This window comes from Musca autumnalis, unplaced genomic scaffold (genome assembly GCF_047663935.1).
Source record: "Musca autumnalis isolate F117 unplaced genomic scaffold, ASM4766393v1 scaffold_1, whole genome shotgun sequence".
In the NCBI taxonomy this organism is placed as follows: Eukaryota; Metazoa; Arthropoda; class Insecta; order Diptera; family Muscidae; genus Musca; species Musca autumnalis.
This window is the reverse complement of record NW_027411644.1, coordinates 32,245,791-32,258,710: the sequence shown is the minus strand read 5'-3', so window position 1 is coordinate 32,258,710 and position 12,920 is coordinate 32,245,791. Positions and strand designations below refer to the sequence as shown.

General features: G+C 34.4%; 1 protein-coding gene and 1 pseudogene across 2 annotated transcripts in view; one reads left to right on the top strand and one right to left on the bottom strand.

The window, feature by feature from the left end:
* Nucleotides 1-1,730, bottom strand: part of gzl (godzilla E3 ubiquitin protein ligase) — a 33,622-nt gene extending 31,892 nt beyond the window's left edge. Inside the window, exon 1 of one of the 2 annotated variants that reach the window (XM_073971613.1) lies at nt 1,023-1,730. The gene's annotated coding sequence lies outside the window, so the exon portion shown is untranslated. The remainder of the gene's footprint in view (nt 1-1,022) is intronic. The other variant, XM_073971611.1, reaches the window with a different exon arrangement.
* A 7,075-nt stretch (nt 1,731-8,805) lies between these two features.
* LOC141395230 (glutathione S-transferase theta-1-like) lies at nt 8,806-11,239 on the top strand (annotated as a pseudogene).
* The last annotated feature ends 1,681 nt before the right edge of the window (nt 11,240-12,920 follow it).

Below are 12,920 nucleotides of genomic sequence, written 5' to 3'. Positions count from 1 at the left end.
CCCACTGTGGATCACTTTCACTTATTTGATTCCAATGGAATATTATACCACAGCCCCGTCTAAAAACTATTTATTTATTGGATTATCACGGAACTATGTGTGTGGTGTACAATTAGAAAATAAAGTATTTAGGAGCTTTCCCATACTTTCTGTACACAGATTACACGTGACTAATGGCATGAAGAACTATACCACTATAGTAATGTTTATCGATTTGGGAAAATTTCCACTGCAATTCAAACATGTATGTGAAACATCATTTGGGAGTTTTCAATCAACAGAGTCTACAATTCTGCGGTCCATAATTGTCACATTATCCCGTCTGTAACAAAATGTTTGTATTGCTGGGATGTTGTTTTGTTTGTCACATATACATGAACACTAGACCCCCTTCACCTGCCAAGCGATGATTTTGATATTTTTTTATAGACATCTAACAATTCACCTCGCCACCTGAAAACAATAACAACGTTAATAAAAAAACATTAACGTAAAAAGGATTACTTATACCTTCACAAACATGAGATTGACCAGTACAATGGGGGACAATTAAAGGTCACTAGGTATGTAAAATAAAATTGCACATAATCATGAACACATTATTAAGCGCATTCAACCCAGACCTTGAAATTTACTCGTTAAATTGGTGGGCTAGAAGAAATTACACTTTAAGTCACTGCGAAAGTAATATCACAGAATCAGCAAGGAGAAAAAAGCAACCAGCTGCTAGTTAACTCTTATTAAAAACCAAAACTTATTTTCATTCATATTTGTTATGTGTTTTTGTTGTTCTGCTGCTCGTATTGTTTTGGTATTAGACGGACAGACGAACGGCAAACGAGAGTGAAGAATAAAATGTGACCAAACAGGGTGGGGGGCAATTTTCTGTTTATCAAAAATATAACAACAAAAGGTGGGTGGTGGTGAAACTGAGATTTTGCTATTGTACTCCTCCTTGTTCCGACTTCCGACGACTACGAACGTCGATCGACTCCAACGACATAACAATTAGTATAACTTACATGACTAACTAATTCCTTCTAAGATGATGTGGGTTTTACAGGAATAGGACGAAAATGCCAAATTCAATCTGTCACTTTATACACACAAAAGTTAAGTTTGTTTTTCTTTTCGGTTAAAACAGTCGAAAAATTTATTTATTTCTTTATTTTCTTGTCGTATGGTTTTTTCTTTTCTATATTCTCTTTCTTGTTTTTCGTATGTTGTTTTTTGGTATTTTTCTTTTGTTTCCAATCCAATTGCGTTTAATTGTGGACCCAAGTTGTAAAACAATGATCCTTTTCGTTTTCACTAATTCAAGCCACGGTTCCGAACAAATTTAGCATTTATCGCTAAATATTTGTTGTTATTTTATTGGCGAACACATTTTATCGACAAAATTTTATCTAATTTTGATGTAAAATTAAATTCACACTTCACACACAAGAAAAAATATTCTAATTGAATTGTGAATCAACAGTGTTGTCAACATCCGGTTAGATAGAAAAACGCCAAACGTGAATGGGCAAACTATGATTTTAAACCTGACAACAAAGGAATAATGCAGGTGTAAGTTAGAAAATTAAGAAATTTTATTAAAACTGAATGTTTAAAAGGGTATTTTAATTAAAACTTTTCTAAAATCCGTATTATTACTTTGTTATTCCACTGAAAACACACAAAAGAGAAAACAGCTAAAATTTAATTACCAAACAGCTGATTATAAATTCATTGTATGTTGTTTTACTTATGGGGGATTCACACGCTATGTTATATCTGTTGGCAACACCAATGAAATAATGACAACATACTTAGTGGGGTTCACCTGAAAGATGTTATTGGATGGTGGAAGTAAATGGTAGCTATGTTCCTTTACTTACCTGAGGTTACCATTTTTACCATTTGTTACCATTTTTAACCTGCAAAGCGTTCCTTAACCCCAAAAAGTGGTAAAACTGGCAGCAATTTTTAAGAGAGAGAGAGAGCACATATGCCTTTCTCTTCTACCACAGGTTACCAGACAAATTTCTGCAGGTAAAAAATGGGTAATAATAGCAGCTAATGTAATTATTCCCAGCAAAAAGTTTGCATCCGCGAATGCAGTTAAATCACTACAAGTGTACAGTATAAGTGACGTTGGAGTACAAGTTAGCACATCCCTGCCGAACTAACAAACAACATTGTTGCTTGCTTGGCTGTGTTGTGTGCTTGCTAGGCTACATTGATGGAGTCGTGTTACGTCTAGTGGCGTGATCATGGTGTCAGCACTTTTTGTCTTTTATAACTTAAGTAGTTTAAGTAGAATAAGTTTTTGGATTTCAATAAAGAAACAGTTTTTTTAAGCTCACCAAAAGACGAAGAAGTCTTTTATTGTTAACTGGCGCCCAACCGGGTTCAACCCTACAAATATGAAGATCTAAAAAAAGAGATCTATCAGTTTAAATCAGTCCTAGGAATATAAAGATCTAAAAAAAGAGATCTATCATCTTAAATTTAAATTTTGCTGAAAAAGGAATCCTTACTTAAAACTTGCTGGATTAAGAGACCCCGCTTAAAACTTGCTGAAAAATATAAGGATTTACTCTTTTTAAACAACATAAAGTCATGTAAGTGTGTCACTCATTGAATTTCAAAATTGTGTCCAAAACTGGTGGTATTAAGAACTTAATATTTAAGAAAAAACAAAGTGTAGTGCGTGTTTAAAACATTTTTATCTTTGTGCCAAAAAAAAAAAAAAAAAAAAAAAAAAACAAACACAGTGATTTAGATCTTGTTATAGTCGTAACAATTTTTTGTTTGAAAAGACAATATGAACAGTGAAGAAATGACTGCATTAATAGAATCCGCTGTACGTACAGCGATTCTGGCATATAATAGGAATGATGAAAAAAAGTTAAGGTCTGAAACCTCAAAAAAAATTCAGCCAAGAAAACCGTCTGATAGTGGTTGGAACTATAAACAACAAAACTATCATAAACAGAAAAATCCACATTACGAAAATGGTGGTGATGCTAATTTACAAGCTAGAGATCAAATAGAGGACATGGACTTGGACCCAACTTCGTCTAAATTCAGACAACCGACCAATTATGGTAACGGTAAAACTTCTCACAGACAACCATTTAAGCGTCAAGCTGGGTCTGGCCGGAGTACGGGCCCAAAATTTCAAAAAGTGAATAATATGATTCCAGAATCCCATTCAGGAGAAGAGCAGGCGGGACACTATTGTGACATAGCTCAATCCGAATGTGGAGACATAAACGATGAAGTAAATGAAGACCGTGACTATGTAAATTTTTTTAGAGGCAGGTCCCTACTACCGTTCATAAGGCGGACGATAGCAGGGAAACCAATACGCCTTTTAATTGACACTGGTGCTTCAAAAAATTATATAAAACCTCTCAATGAACTGAAGCATATAATTCCCGTAAGTACTCCTTTTTCAGTTCACTCTGTCAACGGACAAACTCCTATTAAACAAAAATGTTTTGTAAATTTATTCGGCATGAACTCTACATTCTTCATTTTGCCAACTCTAACAACATTTGATGGAATTGTGGGCTTAGACCTATTAAAGAAAATCAATGCAAACATTGATTTAAAAAAAGGATTTATCCTACATAATTCTGGCTCTGAACTAATTGAATTTTTTGAATGTAAAGATGTTAAGGCCTGCGTACATAAGCTGCTTTGCCTGATTGCCTTGCTTTGCTGCTTCAATAAAAAATAAAAGAACAAAGAAGGCCGACCCAATTTCCAACTGATGGCAACCCAGTTCAAAATTTCGTCTTTATTCTATTATTTTTATTACGTCAGAAATGAAGCAGGTAAGCAAGGCAATCAGGCAAAGCAGCTTATGTACGCAGGCCTTTAATTTTATAGACGTCGATAAAATTGATGTGCCTTTCGCAATTAAGGCGGATTTTCAGAAAATGTTAAAAAAACGAATAAAGGTTTTTGCTGATCCTAAAGAAGCACTACCTTATAATACAAATATCGTTGCTACCATTAACATGGAGAACGAAGAACCTATTTATTCTAAACTATATCCATACCCAATGGGTGTATCTGAATTCGTAAATTCAGAAATAAAAAAATTATTGGCAGATGGTATAATTCGACCTTCAAGGTCACCATTTAATAGCCCAGTATGGGTAGTCGACAAAAAAGGTGTCGATAATCTAGGCAACCGAAACAAACGTCTCGTTATAGATTTTCGGAAGCTTAATGCCAAAACAATTAGTGATAAATATCCCGTTCCGAACGTAACAATGATATTATCAAATTTAGGTAAAGCAAAGTACTTTACCACTTTAGATCTGAAATCCGGGTTTCATCAAATTGAACTCGCGGAAAGAGATAGGGAAAAAACGGCATTTTCTGTAAATAACGGAAAGTACGAGTTTTGCCGTCTCCCATTTGGACTAAAGAATGCTCCTAGTATGTTTCAAAGAGCGATAGATGACATACTAAGAGATGAAATAGGCAAAACATGTTACGTTTATGTTGATGACGTTATTGTTTTTTCAGAAACCAAAGAGGATCATGTAAAACATATCGACTGTGTTCTTAGGAAACTGCTCGATGCAAACATGAGAGTCTCTGTCGAAAAATCAAATTTTTTTAAATCTGAAGTTGAATACCTTGGCTTTGTCGTATCCAAAGAAGGTATAAAAACCGCACCATCAAAGATAAGTGCAATACAAAATTTCCCAGAACCAACGACGTTGTTCGCACTAAGATCGTTTCTTGGGTTAGCAAATTATTACAGATGTTTTATCAAGGACTTTGCCAAAATTGCAAAACCTTTAACTGATATTTTAAAAGGAGAAAACGGTAAAATTCCTGCAACCAAATCCAAAAAGGTTGTAGTCAATCTTAACGCCTTCCAACTGGATGCATTTCACAAACTGAAAAATATTCTATCTTCGGAGGACGTCATGTTGATGTACCCTGACTATAAAAAACCGTTCGACCTTACCACTGATGCATCAGCACATGGTTTAGGTGCTGTCCTATCCCAAGAGGGAAGACCAATCACTATGATTTCTAGAGCATTGTCGGATAAAGAGTTGCATTTCGCAACAAACGAAAGGGAGCTTTTAGGAATAGTCTGGGCTCTTAAAACATTAAGACATTACCTCTATGGTGTGAAGACTCTTAACATCTTCACTGACCATCAACCTTTGACATATGCAGTTTCGGATCGTAATCCGAATGCAAAAATTAAGCGCTGGAAAGCTTTCATCGATGAACATAATGCAAACTTGTATTATAAGTCAGGAAAAGAAAATCAAGTTGCAGATGCGCTATCAAGGCAACTTGTCCATGCGTTGGAGAACGATAATTCGTCAGACATGGCAACAGTCCATAGTGAAGAGTCATTCACTTACACTATGGAAAGCTCAGACAAACCGGTCAATTGTTTTCGCAACCAAATCATTCTGGAAGAGTCGGAATTTCCCACCACTCGAAATTTTATACTTTTCGGAAACAAAACGAGACATATTGTACAATATAGAGATAAAAACGAAATATTGGCCAAAATTGTTGATGCAGTCAACACTGAAGTTGTCAATGCTATTCATTGCGGCCTACCTGTGTTGGCCCACATTCAACACGATTTGATTAGAATGTTCCCTTCAACGAAGTTCCGATTTTGTAGTAAATTTGTCTCTGACATTTTCAACCAATGCGACCAGAGAGAAATTGTCGTAAGTGAACACAATAGAGCTCATCGGGCAGCCCAAGAGAATGTTAAGCAAATCCTTTCAGACTACTATTTCCCCAAAATGGTGAAAATAGCGAATGAGGTTGTTGCCAACTGCAAGACATGTTCAAAAGCAAAATACAATCGGCATCCAGAAAAACACGTTATAGGAGAAACAAAGGTTCCTTCTTATTCCGGTGAAATTCTACATATTGATATTTATTCAACTGATAAAAACTATTTCTTAACTTGTGTGGATAAATTCTCAAAATTCGCTGTGGTACAGCCAATAGCGTCCAGAACGATTCTAGACGTAAAAGAACCAATTCTCCAATTAATGAATATTTTTCCAAATACCAAAGTTGTCTACTGTGATAATGAGAGGTCCTTTAACTCTGAGACTATCAGATCAATTCTGAAAAACAGGTTTAATGTAGATATTGTCAATTCACCTCCTCTACACAGCACCTCAAATGGGCAGGTAGAGAGATTTCATAGCACTCTTGCCGAAATCGCAAGATGCTTGAAAATAGAAAGGAAGATCGAGGATACCGTCGAACTCATCTTACAATCAACTATAGAATACAACCGAACAATTCATTCTGTCACGAATGAAAGACCTATTGATACGATACATTCTGCACCCTCTGAGGTAAAACAAAAGATTAAAGAGCGAATCTCTAACGCGCAAAACAGGCAGTTACATTACTTTAATAAAAGTCGTCATGACAAAGTTTACAATGTGGGGGATAAAGTCTTTGTTAGGAATAATCGTAGACTTGGAAATAAAATGACACCACTTTATGAAGAAGCTACTGTCGAAGCAGATTTGGGGACAACTGTCCTAATAAAGGGGAGGGTGGTCCATAAGGACAACCTCAGATAAATTTTAGTTTATATTGATAAAATGTTTTTTTCTGCTTTTGTTTTTTACCTAGGCTGTTACTACAATTTCTTTTCATACTAACGTTGACTCATGTAAAAAAAGATATTAGAATCCGATTTATTGCATATTGATACTCTTTTAACAACCCTCACCATACATCATCGGCATGCAAGAAGCATTAATTTGATAGGCAAAGCACTTAAGGTCATTGCGGGTACACCAGATGCAGATGATTGGGAAGAAGCAAAATTAATCGAAAAACAACTTGTAGACTCCAACAATAGACAGATAGAAATAAATACAAAAATACAAATTGAAATCGAGAAATTAACAAACGCTGTAAACACGATTCTAAGGACTCGTAGAAAGGAACAAATTGATACCGTAAATCTATTTGAAATTTTAACGGCCAGAAATCGGATGATAGTTATGGAACTACAAAATATAATTTTATCCGTAACTTTAGCTAAAATAAATATTGTAAATCCAACAGTTTTGGACCAGGACGATTTAAAAATATTTATAAAAAATCAGAGCAATGAGCAACACACAGATTTCACCATATCAGAACTAATGTCTTTGTCTAAAGTAAAAGTAATATCAAATGAATATTGTTTGTATTTTATCATTAAATATCCTATTCCAATAAGAACATGTCAGAAAATTTCTTTATTCCCAGTACCTCACGATAATAAAATTATCCAATTCGCTGACACCAACACTGTAGTAGACTGCGAAGGCAAGACGTATTCAGCAACAAATTGCAAGCAAACAATATCTTCAACCTATTGTCAACTTATGCCAAGCGAAACCTGCGCTCAACAACTCATATCGGGTGAATCAGCACACTGTAATACGCAAAGCAATAATCTTGATAAAGTGGCAGAAATCGACGATGGAATTATCATTGTCAATGACGCTATTGCAGAAGTGAAAGAAGCAACCGAAAATGTAAGAAACATAAACGGCACATTCCTCATAACCTTTGAAAAAAATGTGACTGTCAATGGTACACTATTCGTAAATAGAAACAACATTGATGTGCGGAAACCAGGAACACCATCATTCCCCTCAATTATTATAAACAACCACAGTGAAATTTTAAGTTTGTCATCTATCCATCAGATGAACTTGCAAAACTTACAATATATTGGCGACCTTGAAAAAGATGCAAGAATGCGACCAATTTTAGTTGGCGGTGTTGTTTTTATGAGTATCGGAATACTCCATTTCATATTGTGCCTCGTCAAACGTAGGACAAAGATAAGAGAACAACAAAGATTTAAATCTGCCGTAGCAATGGCTATAAAGAAGACCGAGGACGGCCTCCACTTAAGTGAGGGGGTAGTTAGCACATCCCTGCCGAACTAACAAACAACATTGTTGCTTGCTTGGCTGTGTTGTGTGCTTGCTAGGCTACATTGATGGAGTCGTGTTACGTCTAGTGGCGTGATCATGGTGTCAGCACTTTTTGTCTTTTATAACTTAAGTAGTTTAAGTAGAATAAGTTTTTGGATTTCAATAAAGAAACAGTTTTTTTAAGCTCACCAAAAGACGAAGAAGTCTTTTATTGTTAACTTACATCTTTTTCTATGAATTCACTTCACAGTAGTTTTGAAGACAAACTGTCTTGTATAAACGCCTAGATAATGGCACATGACAGGACAGTTGAGTTCATGTATTGGTTGTCAAAACCCCAAAACTTGCCTATGTGATGTAGGTGTTCTGACAGCTGTAAAAACAGTTGTAAAATTATGAATGAAAATGATGGATTTATTTTGGTTTTCCGTTCGCATATGTTGTTATTCTTCATGTTCTTTTGTTTTCAAAAGATTTCAATTAATATCTCACTTATAGTAAGTTTACATTTACGAAATCCACTCGATTTAAACTGTCAATTCCATTGCTTAAACCATGGTACAATAAAAGCTGTGTTCCTTTACTTATCTGAGGTTACCATTTTTACCATTTGTTACCATTTTTAACCTGCAAAGCGTTCCTTAACCACGAAAAGTGGCAAAACTGGAAGCAATCTTTAAGAGAGTGCGAGTGGAGAGAGAGCGAAAATGGCTTTCTCTTCTACCACAGGCTACCAGCAAAATTTCTGCAGGTAAAAAATGGCAGAACTAATTTTTCGACTTTTGTTTGACGATTATTTCACAATGAAAAAGAAAATGGACGAAAAAGTATAGTTGGGATATACTCTTAAAACAGTCGTCAAGTCAACTGGCAAAACTCCACAATATGTCTTTAAAATATTTCTATGATTTGATGTCACAGCCTTCCAGGGCTTTGTATATTATTCTAAAAATGAGTGGAGTACAATTTGAAGATTGTCCAGTAGCCCTGAGGAATGGTGAACATTTAAGTGAAGACTTCAAAACAAATATCAATCGTTTCCAGAGAGTCCCATGCATAATTGATGATGGTTTCAAATTGGCGGAGAGTATTGCTGTACTGAGATACCTCAGTGCTAAGGGAAAAATTCCCGAATATTTGTATCCCAAATATTTTGTTGAACAGGCACGTGTAGATGAATTCTTGGAATGGCAACACATTACATTGCGTATTACATGTGCCCTGTATTTCCGTACTGTATGGTTAGATCCCCTCATGACCGGACAAAAACCTTCCGCCGAAAAGGTGGAAAATTTAAAAGCCCAAATGGAAATGAATTTGGCTATTATAGAAAATGTATGGTTGTGGCAATCAAATGACAGTGGCTGATATTTTTGCAGCTTGTGAAATTGAACAAACGCGTATGGCTGATTATGATGTACGCATTAAACATCCCAAAATTCGTGCCTGGTTAAAACGTGTTCGTGCCGCATGCAATCCGCATTATGTTTGGTTTACATTCGGCGTCTTTTCGTGATTTCGAAGGCGTTTCGTGATTTCGCGCGGAATCATGCAAAATTTATCATGATTTCGCATACAAAAATGAAATCATCTCATTTCGTGATTTCAGCGAAATCAACATCGAAATCACAGTACACATGATATACAACCTTGCTTTTGCCTAAAAAAGTACCAAAAGTTGCAACACTTTTCACGTATCACAATAAACAAGGTAGATGTGCGAATTGCTGGAACAAAATATGTTAATATCAAAATTTGTAAACAATGTGAAAAAATATTAAATTACATTGTTACAATGCTATTTTCATTATGTTCCCGTACTTTTTTTTAATGGTAATGTTAGAAAATAGACCGAATTGTCAAAAATTGCTTCCCCATACAAATTTCTTAAAAAATACGGGAACGAAAAAATGACGGAAATTGCAAAAAATTGCGATCAGCCATCGTGTTCAGATGCCAAAAAACATGCTGCTAGTTTTTACTTGGCCAAATTTTTATAGCAGAGAACAGGAGAAGAGGCTTTTATTCAAAAACAAGTGCAAGTCTTGCTAGATTTCGGAGTACTGGAACGTATTTCTAGCACTAAACGGGGAAAATACAGCAAGTAGTAATATTTTGCAGTTTCTGAACACAACTTTTATCTATCAAAAATTATTATTATAATGTCTCAACGATAAAATCATTTTTTAGTTTTTCATTTCTTAGTATTATAAACAATTAATACGATATATAGATAATTTTACGATCATTTTCGAAATAAAGCAGTAAAGTTCTATATTGTCGTAATTTTTTGATGATTAATTCAATTTACAACAACTTTTTTTCGAAAATTCATGTTCGATCAGCTGCGCATTTGCATCTACCTTGATTATTGTGATATGTTTGAAATCAAGAAAAAAATTAGTGTAAACACCAGGGTGTATTTCAGGATTTCGTGAAATCCAGTGGATTTTGGAGCGTAAGTGTAAACTTGGCATTACGATCATGCCCACCAATATGTTTATAAAATTTCGGGTACAGCTCCAAATGCAAAATTGTAAATGAATTAGATTATTTGTGTATGCATTTCTAAAAAATGTTGAGGATTTTTGTATCAATCACTACCAAAAAGGAGATATTTGTTATTTATGTAATTATGTGGTTCTTGTTATATTTCTTTTTTTTACAAATTATTATTAAAGACGATATTAAAAAAAAAAAACAAAATCAAACGATTTACATGGCAAAAAAAAAAAAAAAAAAAAAAAAAAAAAACAGAAAAAAGTCGTACGCTAATAAAACTAAATTAAAAACTGTGAAATAAAAGACGAAAATTGATTTTTTATGTTCCTTTTTGACATTGCTGCCAGATCTAACCATTTTTCCGTTCCTTTACTTTTCTGGTAAAAATGTTCATGAGAGGGCAATTTCGACACGGTTCTCTTTTACCATCCTTACTATTAAAAAAGTAAAGGAACAAAGCTAAAGTAGAGGTAGGCCAGGGTTGAAAATCGCTGAAAAATACAACCCTGCAGCCATGGCTTAAAACGTCAAGTGGAATGGTGCAATAATAAAGGTAGATGTATAGGCATAGTTAGTCCGTTTATCAAAAACATATGGAATTTACAACTTCACTGTTTATGTTAAAAGTGCTAAATGGAGTAAAGTATACAATTCACTTCAGCTATGCTCCAGAATATTATTGCTAGAAAGGTGTTCCAAAAATAGCAAAAGTTGTACAGAAACTTAAGACAGTGAAAACAAAAATGTCATTCTCTCATCTTCTTCTTGAAAACTTTAGCTGATCTGGCATCGTGGCTGCTGGCATCCGATTTCCAGATACGGCGACATTTCAGCTAGAATTTTTACAATATTTGTAATTTTTTCGTTCCCATAACCGGATTTAACAAACCCACTGGGTTTCAAATGACAATCCCATTTTTTATATGTCAAATAAATCCTTATAAAAAAGGCTATAATATAAACATGACCTAACCCGGCTAAAGGCTCTAATACCCCGGTTACACTTAACCGGATTAACCCAGTGGGTTTGGATTTCAAATGTCAATTCCATAGCGCAAACGTCAAATAAATCTTCTCGAAGTGGGTTAACCCAGCAAAAACTCTTGTGTAACCGTACTAATACCCATGGTAGAACAAAGAAGGTAGAGTAAATACTACAACAAATACAACTCAACAACAACCACATAGGAATTCGTTTTTGTTTGTAATGTTATGCTATGTTTACATTTAGGAAATCCACTCGATTTCAACTGTCAACTCCATAGCTTAAACGTCAAATGAAATCTCATCTGGATTTCATTTGACGTTAAACCTATGGATTTGACAGTTGAAATCGAGTGGATTTCGTAAATGTAAACCAAGCATTAGTGTCAACTCTACATGTAAACAAAACAAGGAAATGTATATAAATTATTCAAATTTATAAAACTAATATTTTTTCACATTTGATTGAATATTTTAAGAAACATGAATGAAAAATCGTTACATTTTCAATTTGAAAGTATCTATATCCTTCCACTAAATGGATATATTTACGCAGAAAGTAGAATTCTTGCAAAAATGTTTGGGGTCGCTAAAAATTCATTGAAAAGGAGAAGCTGTTTCAAACTTTTGATTTTGAAATCAAAGATGCACATGTTTATTAGGGTTTTTTTTTCAAATTTCAACAAAATACCACACATATTAACAAATATTATACTGCTTCTATAAGCGGTGTTACTGTGTGCGAAGAAGAGGTTACATATTGATATGAAAAAGTCTTTACGGGGAATAGTTTTTTTCTGTATGATATATTTTTCCTCAAAAGATATATATCCCTAATATACATCGAACCATGGCACAATTACCCAGGTAGTGGTATCACACCATCGAAAATGAAAAGTCAAATCCCTTTATAAAAAAATATTTTTGTTGTAATTTCCCCAACAACATAAAGAAAATTTTGACATAACGTATTCAAAATTTTACGATGCCACTACCTTGGTAATCGTGCCATGCATCGAACCATGGCACAATTACCCAGGTAGTGGCATCGTAAATTTTTGAATATGTTATGTCAAAACTTTCTTTATGTTGTTGGGGAAATTACAACAAAAATAATTTTTTTATAAAGGCATTTGACTTTTCATATTCGATCAGCTGGTGTGATACCACTACCTGGTAGTTCTGCCATGCATCGAACATAGAAATAAGTATATAAAATTCCGTATAGAATTTGACACTTTACAGCCCAGTTCAGTCAGCTGGTTATTGCTTTTACCTTATATTGTTCTACCATGAGCGTTACCTTTGAAGGCTTTACCTAATTAATTGCGCGTTGCGTGTGCGTTCGAAAAAACAAAATACATGTACATATTTCAAATTGACAACAAAAACAAATACATGTATTTTTTTTTTAACGCACACGCAGCACGCAATTAATTAGGTAAAGCATTTAAAAGCTGAGATAGGGATTTGAAATTG